The sequence below is a fragment of the Papio anubis genome, chromosome 5, assembly GCF_008728515.1.
Source record: "Papio anubis isolate 15944 chromosome 5, Panubis1.0, whole genome shotgun sequence".
In the NCBI taxonomy this organism is placed as follows: domain Eukaryota; kingdom Metazoa; phylum Chordata; class Mammalia; order Primates; family Cercopithecidae; genus Papio; species Papio anubis.
Window position 1 is genome coordinate 84,221,735 of NC_044980.1, and position 10,964 is coordinate 84,232,698.

General features: G+C 43.5%; 1 non-coding gene across 1 annotated transcript; it reads left to right on the forward strand.

Moving 5' to 3' along the window:
• Positions 1-2,027: 2,027 nt before the first annotated feature.
• Positions 2,028-2,168, forward strand: LOC116275199. Its single transcript, XR_004184144.1, has one exon. It is a non-coding gene; the product is annotated as a U4 spliceosomal RNA (small nuclear RNA).
• The last annotated feature ends 8,796 nt before the right edge of the window (positions 2,169-10,964 follow it).

A 10,964-nucleotide genomic window follows, 5' to 3' on the forward strand; every position in this document is an offset into this window, starting at 1 on the left:
AAATTAGCCGGGCATCGTGGCACATGCCTGTAATCCCAGCTACTTGGGAAGCTGAGGCAGGAGAATCATTTGAACCTGAGAGGCGGAGGTTGTGGTGAGCCAAGATTGCTCCATTGCACTCCAGTCTGGACAACAAGAGTAAAAGTTCGTCTCAAAATAAATAAATAAATAATCAATTAAACGTAACAACAAAAAAACATTTTTAGATATGCAGGCATTAGTAAGTTTATCTTTCAGGCATTTTCTCTTTAAAGATACTTGAGAGTAGAGGGAATAAGTCAAGGAATGAAGATATGGGATCTAGAAGACAGTGGCTCCAGCCTAATATTGCAATGTACAGAAGTCTCAAAGTAATAGCTGTTCGACAGGGATAGAAAGCAATCAGTTCAAAGAGGCCAGAGGGATACCAGAGGCTGGAGGTCTCCTAGAAAGAAAAGTTTCCATAGACCAAGTAGTATGTTGGAGAACTTTGGAAGAAATTACGGTCGATAAAAAAATTTTTTTAAATTAGAAACGCTGGGGAAAATAATAGATTGCAGAAAAGGACATGCACTTATATATCGATCTTAATCCACAGTTCCCGGCTCATAACTCTCATAGCTTTCGTTATAATATTTTGTTATAATGTTGAGGCACTTAAGGCCTCAGAAGCAAGCCTCAGAAAGCAGAATCTTTTTCTTTCATCTTCTCCTGCCCTTTTTTTTTTTTTTTTTTTTTTGAGGAAGAGTCTCACTCTATCACCCAGGCTGAAAAGCAGTGGTGCGATCTCAGCTTACCGCAACTCCGCCTCCCAGGTTCAAGCGATTCTCCGGCCTCAGCCTTCTGAGTAGATGAGACTACAGGCTTGTACCATCATGCCCAGCTAATTTTTTTGTATTTTTAATAGAGACAGGGTTTCACCATGTTGGCCAGGCTGGTCTCAAACTCATGGGCTCAGGTGATCCACTCGTCTTGGCCTCCCAAAGTGCGGGGATTCCAGGCACGAGCTACCGCTCCCGGCCTTCTCCTGCCCTTCTTTCACCTGCTCCTTTTTGTCCCCAAGGAAGGACCCTAATCTTCCCCTGCCTTTCAGAAGAATTCATGCCCCATACCCTGGAGGAAAAAATGCTGCACAGAAAGGTCAAGAAAAATCTAAACAGACAGGCCTTGCTGAGTTTTCCCTCTCAGCCCATTACCATGAGATCATGCTTTTGTGTCCAATCACATTTCCACATAGTTAGCAATCATGCCAATCCAATGTAGTCTCCACAAAAGACCCAAGAGAAGGATTCACAGAGTTTCTGGATAGCTGAACATGCAGATGTTCTACGGGGTGGTGTGCTCAGGGTGGGCGTGGAAGCTCTGCTCCCATTGCCCCAGGCCTTTCCCTATGCATCTCTTCATCTGTATCCTTTGTAATATCCCTCATCATAAGCCAGTAAACAACATAAATGTTTCCCCTAGTTCTCTAGCCTGCTTTAGCAAATAGATAAACCCAGGAGGAGGCTGTAGGATCCCCAGTTTACAGCTGGCTGATCAGAAACACAGGTAGAACAAGCTGTGGCTTGTGACTGGCAACGGAAGTGGGGAAGAGGGGCAGTTTTGGGGATGTAGGTCTCAGCCTGTGGGATCTGACACTATCTTCAGGTAGATAGTGTCAGAATTGAATTAGAGGACACCCAGCTGGTATCCACTGCAGAAATGATTGCTTGTTGTGTGGGCAAACCCCTCCCCCACACTCACTCAGAAGTGTTGATTGTTGTGGCAGAGGAGAAACAATTTGTGGTTTTGACTTTGGTCAAAATCCATTAACGCATTCTGTTTAAGTGTGGAGTCCTTATCATGGCATTCATGATTCACTGTAATCTCAAAATCAGTTACCATTTTGGATTTACTTTCCTGATATGCCCCCTACACTCCAGTGAAATGAAACCATATCCACCATGCAGCCATTGATGCAAGCATGTCAAGAGAGGGAGACTTATAAGAGCAAGCAGTAAGGATTCTGAGAAGCTGATATACCTTGGTCAAATTCAATTCTATCAGAAAGCTTTGAGCAGTGGCAGTATGGTAGCCAATGCAGTTTATCCAAGGTGCGATTATTATTAATTGAAAACTGTTCCCAATACTTCACTGTAATGACCTGCAATATAGTCAGCACTGGCAATTTTTTGTTTGTTTGTTTAAGAAATGGTCTCACTCTGTCACCCAGGCTGGAGTGCAGTGGTACAATCACAGCTCACCACAGCCTCAACCTACCAGGTTCAGGTGATCCTCCCACCTCAGCCTCCCAAGTAGCTGGGACTACAAGCACCTAACACCACGCCTGAATAATTTTCATATTTTTTGTAGAGATTGGGTTTACCATGTAGCCCAGGCTGGTCACGAACTCCTGGGCTCAAGCGATCCTCCCACTTTGGCCTCCCGAAGTGCTAGGATTACAGGTATGAGCCACTGAGCCTGGACTCCAGCATGGGCAAATTTTGACCATCTCTACAGAGACTGAATAATAAATAAATAAATGCTAAATTTTATCAGGAGAACTCAAAGCACACACAATTAGTGTTAGTCAATATGAAAGCTTTAGGCTAAAATTATTTCTTGGCTTGCAGAAAAAAGATCACATTTAGCCTGGCAAAACAATGACTCTGTTTCTATTATGCCAATTAGACCCTTAGTAAACTAGCTCTAATGAGGAAGTTTGGAGCACCTTTTATTAATCTTAATATTGCAATTATCATGAAAACCATTTGGAGACAACATAAAGAAGATTATTGGGGCTAGGTGCAGTAGCTCATGCCTGTAATCCCAGCATTCGAGGAGGCCTAGTCGAGAAGATCGCTTGAGCCCAGGAGTTCAAGACCAGCCTGGGCAACATGATAAGACCCCATATTTACAAAAGAATAAGTAAATAGGCCAGGTGAAGTGGCTCACGCCTGTAATTCCAGCACTTTGGGAGGCCGAGGCAGGCGGATCACGTGAGGTCAGGAGTTCGAGACCAGCCTAGCCAACGTGGCGAAAACCCGTCTCTACTAAAAATACAAAAATTAGCCAGGTGTGGTGGCATGCACCTGAAATCCCAGCTACTCAGGAGGTTGAGGTGGGAGAATCGCTTGAACCCAGGAGGTGAAGGTTACATTGAGCCAAGATTGAGCCACTGCACTCCATTCTGGGAGACTCCATCTTAAAAAAAAAAAAAAAAAAGTAAATAAAATTAGCTGGGCTTGGCGGTGTGCCCCTGTGGTTCCAGCTATTTGGGAGGCTAAGACAGGAGGATTGCTTGAGCCCAGGAGGTCAAGCCTGTGGTTAGCCATGTTTGTGCCATTGCACTTCAGCCTTGGCAACAGAGCAAGACCCTGTCTCAAAAAAAAAAATAAAAGGTTTAAAAGATTATTGTTGTCTTCCTGTAGCATGATAATAGAGAGTCTCTCATTTTCACCCACTGGCAATTTGGGTAGTTAGAAAGGAAAAATGACTCAACTTGAAATATAGGGCTAGCTGGATGCAGTGGTGCATGTCTGTAGTTCCAGCTACTAAAGAGGCTGAGGCAGGAGGCTAGCTTGTGTGCAGAAGTTCAAGGCTGTAATGTGCCATAATTGCACCTGTGAATAGCCACTGCACTCCAGCCTGGGCAACATAGTGAGACCCTCCATCTCTAAAATAAATAAATAAGTAAATACATGTAAAAAATATATAGGACAATAATGGTAAAATCCATTGAAACAAACTGAAAAGAGCTTCATTATATTTCAAGAGTGCGTATTTTATTTATCATGAATGCAGACTACTATTTCAGGTGTCTTAGCGTGGGAGCAGTATGTATTCTCTCCACCAGTATCTTTGTTGCTTAGGTTTCTTTGTAAGCAACAGAAATCAACTGAGGCTAGCTCTGGGCCCATTAAAAATAATTTAAAATAAATTATAACTAACTAAAAATAACAATATACAAATTAAACATTGACACTTAATTCTTTTAATAAAATAACATTTGGAAAGATACTAGGCAGCATTTCAAACAAAAGAAAATAGCTAAACAATGGGGACTAGGTGGGCAGATCATCAGATCTCAGGAGTTCGAGACCAGCCTGGCAAACATGGTGAAACCCCATCTCTTCTAAAAATACAAAACTTAACCGGGCATGGTGGCAGGCACCTGTAGTCTCAGCTACTTGGGAGGCTGAGGCAGGAGAATCACTCGAACCCTAGAGGCAGAGGTTGTCACTCCACCCTGGGTGACAGAGTAAGACTCTGTCTAAAAAAAAGAGAACCAAAACAAAAAAACAACAGGGACTTGTGGAGGATAGCAATTAGGGTTGCTCTCAGATTCTCAGTGGTAAAACAAACAAAATATCTGGTTTGTGTCTCTGATCACTACCACTAAAATGACTCAGCTTCAAACACCTTCTTCATTTTTGAGACTATACTCCATATTTAGATGCCTAGGACATAAATAGCCCTGTGTTTCAACCTTGGGGGAAGGGACAAGGAGAAGGCAAGCACTGTGGCTGAGAGTCCTACATAGAAATGTTGGCCAGGATGACTTGAGGCTTCTCAAAGGAAAGAGGGAGAATTAATGCAGGGCAGACAAAAAGAGATTCCTACTACAAACTGTCAAGGGCTTTTAAAAATACATTATTACCTTGAAGCTGCCCCTCTGGTCCTACTCTTATCCTTTCCCAGGATTATAAGGATTCCCTTCTCTTTCTCGCTCTGGTCCTATGATATTTTCAGTTTCTCTGTTAATGTGATTATAATTTTAGCTATAATTATTTTTTTCACTTTTCCTTCCTTTTCTTGAGAAAGAGTCTTGCTCTGTCACTCAGGCTGGAGTGCAGTGGCGCAATCTCAGCTCACTGCAAACTCTGCCTCCTGGGTTCAAGCAATTCCCCCTGCCTCAGCCTCCTGAGTAGCTGGGATTACAGGCATGAGCCACCATGCCCGGCTTTTTCCCTTTTTTTTTAGAGCTTACTTTCTATGGTCAAACTAATCCTTTGTGGTAGAAGTTTGTCTTGCTTTGTACCATACATATTTAAACATGTGCGATTTTGTATGTTTGTCCAGAGGTATGCCATAGCTTTGACTATTATTATTAATAACTACTGAGTTCTTTCCTTCAACTCAGCATCATGTTATAAGAGATGCTAAATTGCCCTTGAGGCCAGGCACAGTGGATCACACCTGTAATCCCGGCACTTTGGCAGGCTGAAGCAGATGGATCACTTGAGGTCAGAAGTTCGAGATCAGCCTGGCAAACATGGTGAAACCCCGTCTTTACTAAAAATACAAAAAAAGAAAAAAAAAATTAGCCAGGCACGGTGGCATGCACCTGTAATCCCAGCTATCTGGGAAGGTGAAGCAGGAGAATCCCTGGAACTCAGGAGGCAGAGGTTGCAGTGAGTCGAGATTGTGCCACTGCACTCCAGCCTGGGCAACAGAGTGAGACTCTGCCTCAAAAATAAATAAATAAATAAAATTTAAAAATAAAATACGATCAGGTTATTTTAAAATAATGCTTATTTTTTAAGTTTTTTTTTCACATAATGCATTTCCACTTATTGATAATAAAATCTCCACATCTCCCTATTATGGGATAAATCGTGTCCCCCAAAATAATTTATTGAAATCCTATACCCCAGTACCTGTTCAGGTGACCTTATTTGAAAATAGAACCTTTGCAGGTATAATCAATTTACAACGTATTCACTGGGCCCGAATCCAACACAAGAAGACAACATAAAAGACAGACACTCAGGGAAAATGCCATGTGACCACAGGAGCAAAGACTGAAGTAATACAGCTACAAACCCAGGAACTGCAAGTAGCTAGCAAGATACAAGGAAGGATTCTACCCAGAGTTTCAGAAGGAACATGGCTCTGCCGACTCCTTCACTTTGGACTTCTGGTTTCCAGAACTGTGAGAGAATAAATTTCTATTGTTTTAATCACCCAGTTTGTAGGGTATTTTGTTATAGCAGCCCTAGGAAACTAATACATGTCCCCTCCACAACCAGACTTATTTCTTCTTCTTTCCTCCTCCACCAGCCTTAGATTGTAACTCTTACAATTACTGTAAGACAGTGGTTCCTGAATTTTCACACACATCACCTGGGGATCTTGCTAACATGCAGATGCTGATTCAGTAGTTATGGATGGGTCTGAGAGTCTGTTCCCCAGTGATGCCCATGCGGCTGGACCAAGGACCAGGCTTGGAGAATCAAGCCTATAAAAAAGCCAGGCCCAGTGTGGGAGCTCACGCCTATAATCCCAGCACTTTGGGAGGCCAAGGCAGGTGGATCACTTGAGGTCAGGAGTTTGAGACAAGTCTGGTGAACATGATGAAATCCTTACTCTACTAAAAATACAAAAACTAGCTGGGCATCCCAGCTACTTGGGAGGCTGAGGCAGGAGAATCACTTGAATCCAGGAAGGAAGGCAGAGGTTGCAGTGAGCTGAGATCATACCACTGCACTCCAGCCTGGATGACAGAGTGAGACTCTGTCAAAATAAATAAATAAATAAATAAATAAGTAAAACTATATTAAATTCTAAAAATTAGCTGGGCGTTGGCCGGGCATGGTGGCTCATGTCTGTAATCCCAGCACTTTGGGAAGCCGAGGTGGGCAGATCACAAGGTCAGGAGTTCAATACCAGCCTGGCCAACATAGTGAAACCCTGTCTCTACTAAAAAGACAAACATTAGCAGGGCTTGGTGGTGTGTGCCTGTAGTCCCAGCTACTCAGGAGGTTGAGGGAAGAGAATCTCTTGAATCCAGGAGGCAGAGGTTGTGGTGAGCCGAGATCACACCACTGCACTCCAGCCTGGGCAACAAAGCGAGACTCCATCTCAAAAATAAAGAAGTAAATATATAAAAATTAGCTGGGCGTGGTGGCGTGTGCGCCTGTAATTCCAGTTACTCTGGAGGCTGAGACAAGAGAATCACTTAAACCTGGGAGGTGGAGGTTACAGTGAGCTGAAATCACACAACTGCACTCCAGCCTGGGCAACAGAGTGAAAAAAAAAAAGGTCAGCAAGGAGATGTCTTTGTAAGGCATGTTTCAGAGCTAGGCTTTTTGGCTTTTTGCCACAATGCTAACAGAGATTGAATGGAAAAACCCAGTGAAATGAAAAGAAAATAAGTATTCATGGAACTTGTGTCTTGTGCCTCTCCCCTAAAGAAGAAAGAAGAAGGAGGAGGAGGAGGAGGAAGAGGAGGAGGAGGAGGGGAGGAGGAGAGGGAGGGAAGGAAAAGAAAAGAAATAAACAAAATATCCAAGGGGAAAACAATTACTTTTTTTTCTTTCTTTTAGAGACAGTGTCTTGCTATGTTGCCCAGGCTGGTCTTGAACACCTGGGCTCAAGCAATCCTGCCTCCCGCCTTGGCCTTGCAAAGTGTTGGGATTGCGGACATGAGCCACCACACCTGATCTAAAAATTTCAAAATAGACTTGAAGATTATTGTCCAATCGACCCGCTCTCCCCACCTACACAAAAGATTTAGAATACAAATATTTCAACCTTGTTTTCTAAATAAGTGAATTTATGAATATAATAGTGAGCTGATATTTTATGTGGTCACTTTTAATTTTTATCTTTTTCCTTTTATCTCATCAGATTCCTTTTTAGCATAATTTTATTTTTAAAATGGTGATTTCAAAATGAAACACTGCAGACGGAGAGATGAATGAACACCACAATGGAACAATATAGGCCAACTACCCTGGAGTTACTGATGTTACTACTTGGGAATAGTGGTGACTTTGAAAAAGTTCAAAGACTAACTTTGAAAGCATTTCAGAATGCCTATTTTTGGCTGAGTGTCGTGGCTCATGCCAGTAATTCCAGTACTTTGAGAGGCCTAGGTGGGCGGATCACTTGAGCTCAGAAATTTGAGACCAGCCTGAGGAACCTGGAAAAACCCCATTTCTATAAGAAATACAAAAATTAGCCAGGCGTGGCACGCGCCTGTAGCCCTGGCTACTTGGGAGGCTGAGGTGGGAGGATCACCTGACCCCTGGGAGGTTGGGGCTGCAGCAAGCAGTGATCATGCCACTGCACTTTAGCCTGAGCAGCAGGGTAAGACCATGTCGACAAAAAAAAAAAAAAAAGCCTATTTGGGGGGTTTTACCTTCAGAGATAGTGTCTTCAAGCCTGAGGGCTGGTCAAGGAATTAGAGTTTTTGTATAACTCTTTGGGTAATTCTGACACAAAGTCAGATTGAAGAAATATTACTCTGAAATAAAGAAAATTTATAGAAACTTGATTTTATTTTATAAACAAAGTTCTAATTAAAAAAAAAAAGAGCTGGCCAGGTGTGGTGGTGTACTCTTGTAATCCCAGCACCTTGGGAGGCAGAGGCAGGTGGATCTTTTGAGCCCAGGAGTTCGAGACCAGCCTGGGCAACATGGTGAAACCCTGTCTCTTAAAAAAATACAAAAATTATTCAGGCATAGTGGCACACACCTGTAACCACAGCCACTGAGGAGGCTGAGGTGGGACTATCACCTGATCCTGGGGAGGGTGAGGCTGAAGTGAGCCGAGATCCCACCGCTTCACTTTAGCCTGGGCGAGAGATACCATGTCTCAAAATAAGTAAATTTTAAAAAAAAAGGAAGAAAGAGAAAAAGAAAGAGCCAAGTGGTGGTGCACGCTTGTAGTCCTAACTACTGGAGAGGCTGAGGTGGAAGGGTTCCTTGAGCCCAGGATTTCGAGGCCAGCCTGGGCAACGCAGAAAGACCCTCTGTGTCTTTAAAGAAAAAAAAAAAAAAAAGAAAGAAAGAAAGAAAATTTGTCTATATTAATATACAGTTAAAGCAAACAATATAATATATAAAACCAAATTTGGAAATATTTTTTCCTTCCATCAAAACTTAAACATCAATTTTAGAACACAGTGTTCTATATTGTAAGGAGTCCTAGAGTCTACCCAGTATAATGTCTCACACCCTCCCCCTCTTGCTAGTAGTCTTCAAACCTAAATATACCTAAGAATCACTGATAGGTAGTTGGTTAACACGATGGATTATTTCTAGGCCCCGCCCTCAGACAGGTGCCTCCATGCCTCCACCCCGCCAGAACATTCTGAGTCTGTAATTTGAGGTGAGCTTCAAGAATCTGCATTTTTACCGCGGCGCTTTTGATGCAGGCGGTCCATGGTAAAGTTGGAGAAATGCTGCCCTACTGCCGCATTGCAGATTGAACTCTGGGGAAGAACAAATGAGCACGACAGCTCCTGAATACAGGTTTCATCTAAATCTTTCTTAGGAACTTTCAAAGGGGAGTGGCTGACAGAAAATGAGCATGGTATCTAATCAGCAAGTGGGATGGCAGATAAGAACGCCTTTATGAAGGTCCCAGTTTTTACAGTAAGTCCCTCACTGCCTGCACACGACGATGCCAAGTTTCAACCTGATTTGCGTCACCACAATTGTGGGTTTGCGCCAACGTGTTATCAAGCGTGGTGAGAGGATAAATTCACAAAATGAGGGACAAAAATAAGACAAGAGCTGGGCACAACGGAAGTGAAACCTGGGTGGAGGTCACCTCGAAGTCACAGTGGAAGGACGATGTCAGGGATTTGTCCCAACACGCTTTTGATGAAAGAATTTGATTAGTGGACTATTGCACTCTTACAGGCAAAGAAAACAGAGCACAGCAGTGCCCCGCTCGGTAGGGATTCAAAAGCAGTGAAAGCTGGCTAGCTCTGTTTAAAGCGACAGGACTGCTCTGCTGTGCAGGAAAGACTAAGGAGGCAGCGGTATCTGCGAAGTCCTGCGAGCTCCCGGCGACAGGAGGAGCGCGAGCAGCTGACTGGGGAAATCCACTGGCAGCGAGTCCGATGAGTCAGCGCTGAGTCACGCTCGGCGCTACGTGCCGGCCTCGGCGGCCGCAGCCCGGGACCCGCAGCCGCGGAGTCAGCCGAGGTCCGCCGCTTCCTGGAAGACCCTCCCTGCGCCTGAGGGAGGGGGCGGCGTCGCCTCCTCGCGCCGCCAAGGCCCCCTGCAGTCACACACTCGCCCGCACGCACGACCTCCTCGCTCCATCCTGGGGACATCCAGGATTCACCCCGAGGGGAAGTGTCCCATGTGACAAATGGTTAGAGCTTGGGCGGATGCTTTCATCCCATGTGTTTCCTCAAAGCTGAGATTCCAGCGCTCTTGCTTTTTTCGTGTTGTTGTTGGGTTTTTAACTTTTTTTCCCCCTGTTTCCTGGCAGAGGATTAACACGCTGATCTTTTTATAGTTTCCAATATTTTAAATGAAGCACAAGAAGAATAGATTAATAAAACGTGTTGAAACTTATGCATCAAATCGTCACACTGCTCTGGGGTCTAAAATGACTAGAAAGTGGCTGCAGTAGAAGCTTTGAATGTTGGGTAACTGGGAAGGATAAACTCGGTTTTGATGTGCCCTTTGTTAATGAAAAGCAAATCTTTGCTATTTGTCCAACCACCTTTATAATAATTAAATTTGTCTAAAGACTGGAGACGTATTTGGTAATAATTAGATATGGAGTCACCAAAGAACAGGGTAGCCATTCCTTTTGTGTTTTCTATGCCTTAACTAACATTCTGTTGTCCTGATGTGCAAATGATACATTGTTGGTTTTAAAAAGTATTATGGCAGTGTTTATATCCATGCTGAGAGTTAATAGCAGGTATTGTGTCATCAAGTGCAGCTAGTCAGTGAGATAGTCCTGCTACAGGTGGGGTAATTATTATTTAGGGACAATTTGAGGCTGTTTTTCAAGACAGACTGAGTCTTTAGAAGTTTTGCCAGCTGTTACCGGTGGTTCTGCTTCATTGGGAGAATTATTTCCCTCCTTATCCCTGTGTGCTTGTGAAATGATGCAAAACAATAGAGAGTTCGTGTAGTTTGACTGCTTTTCTTGCAGGGAAGGAGACTGAAGTAATTAGAGGTTGAACTGACTCACCAAGGTTACTGGAGAAGCATGACTACCCAATTTTGTAAAGGAGAAAAAAGCTGCCA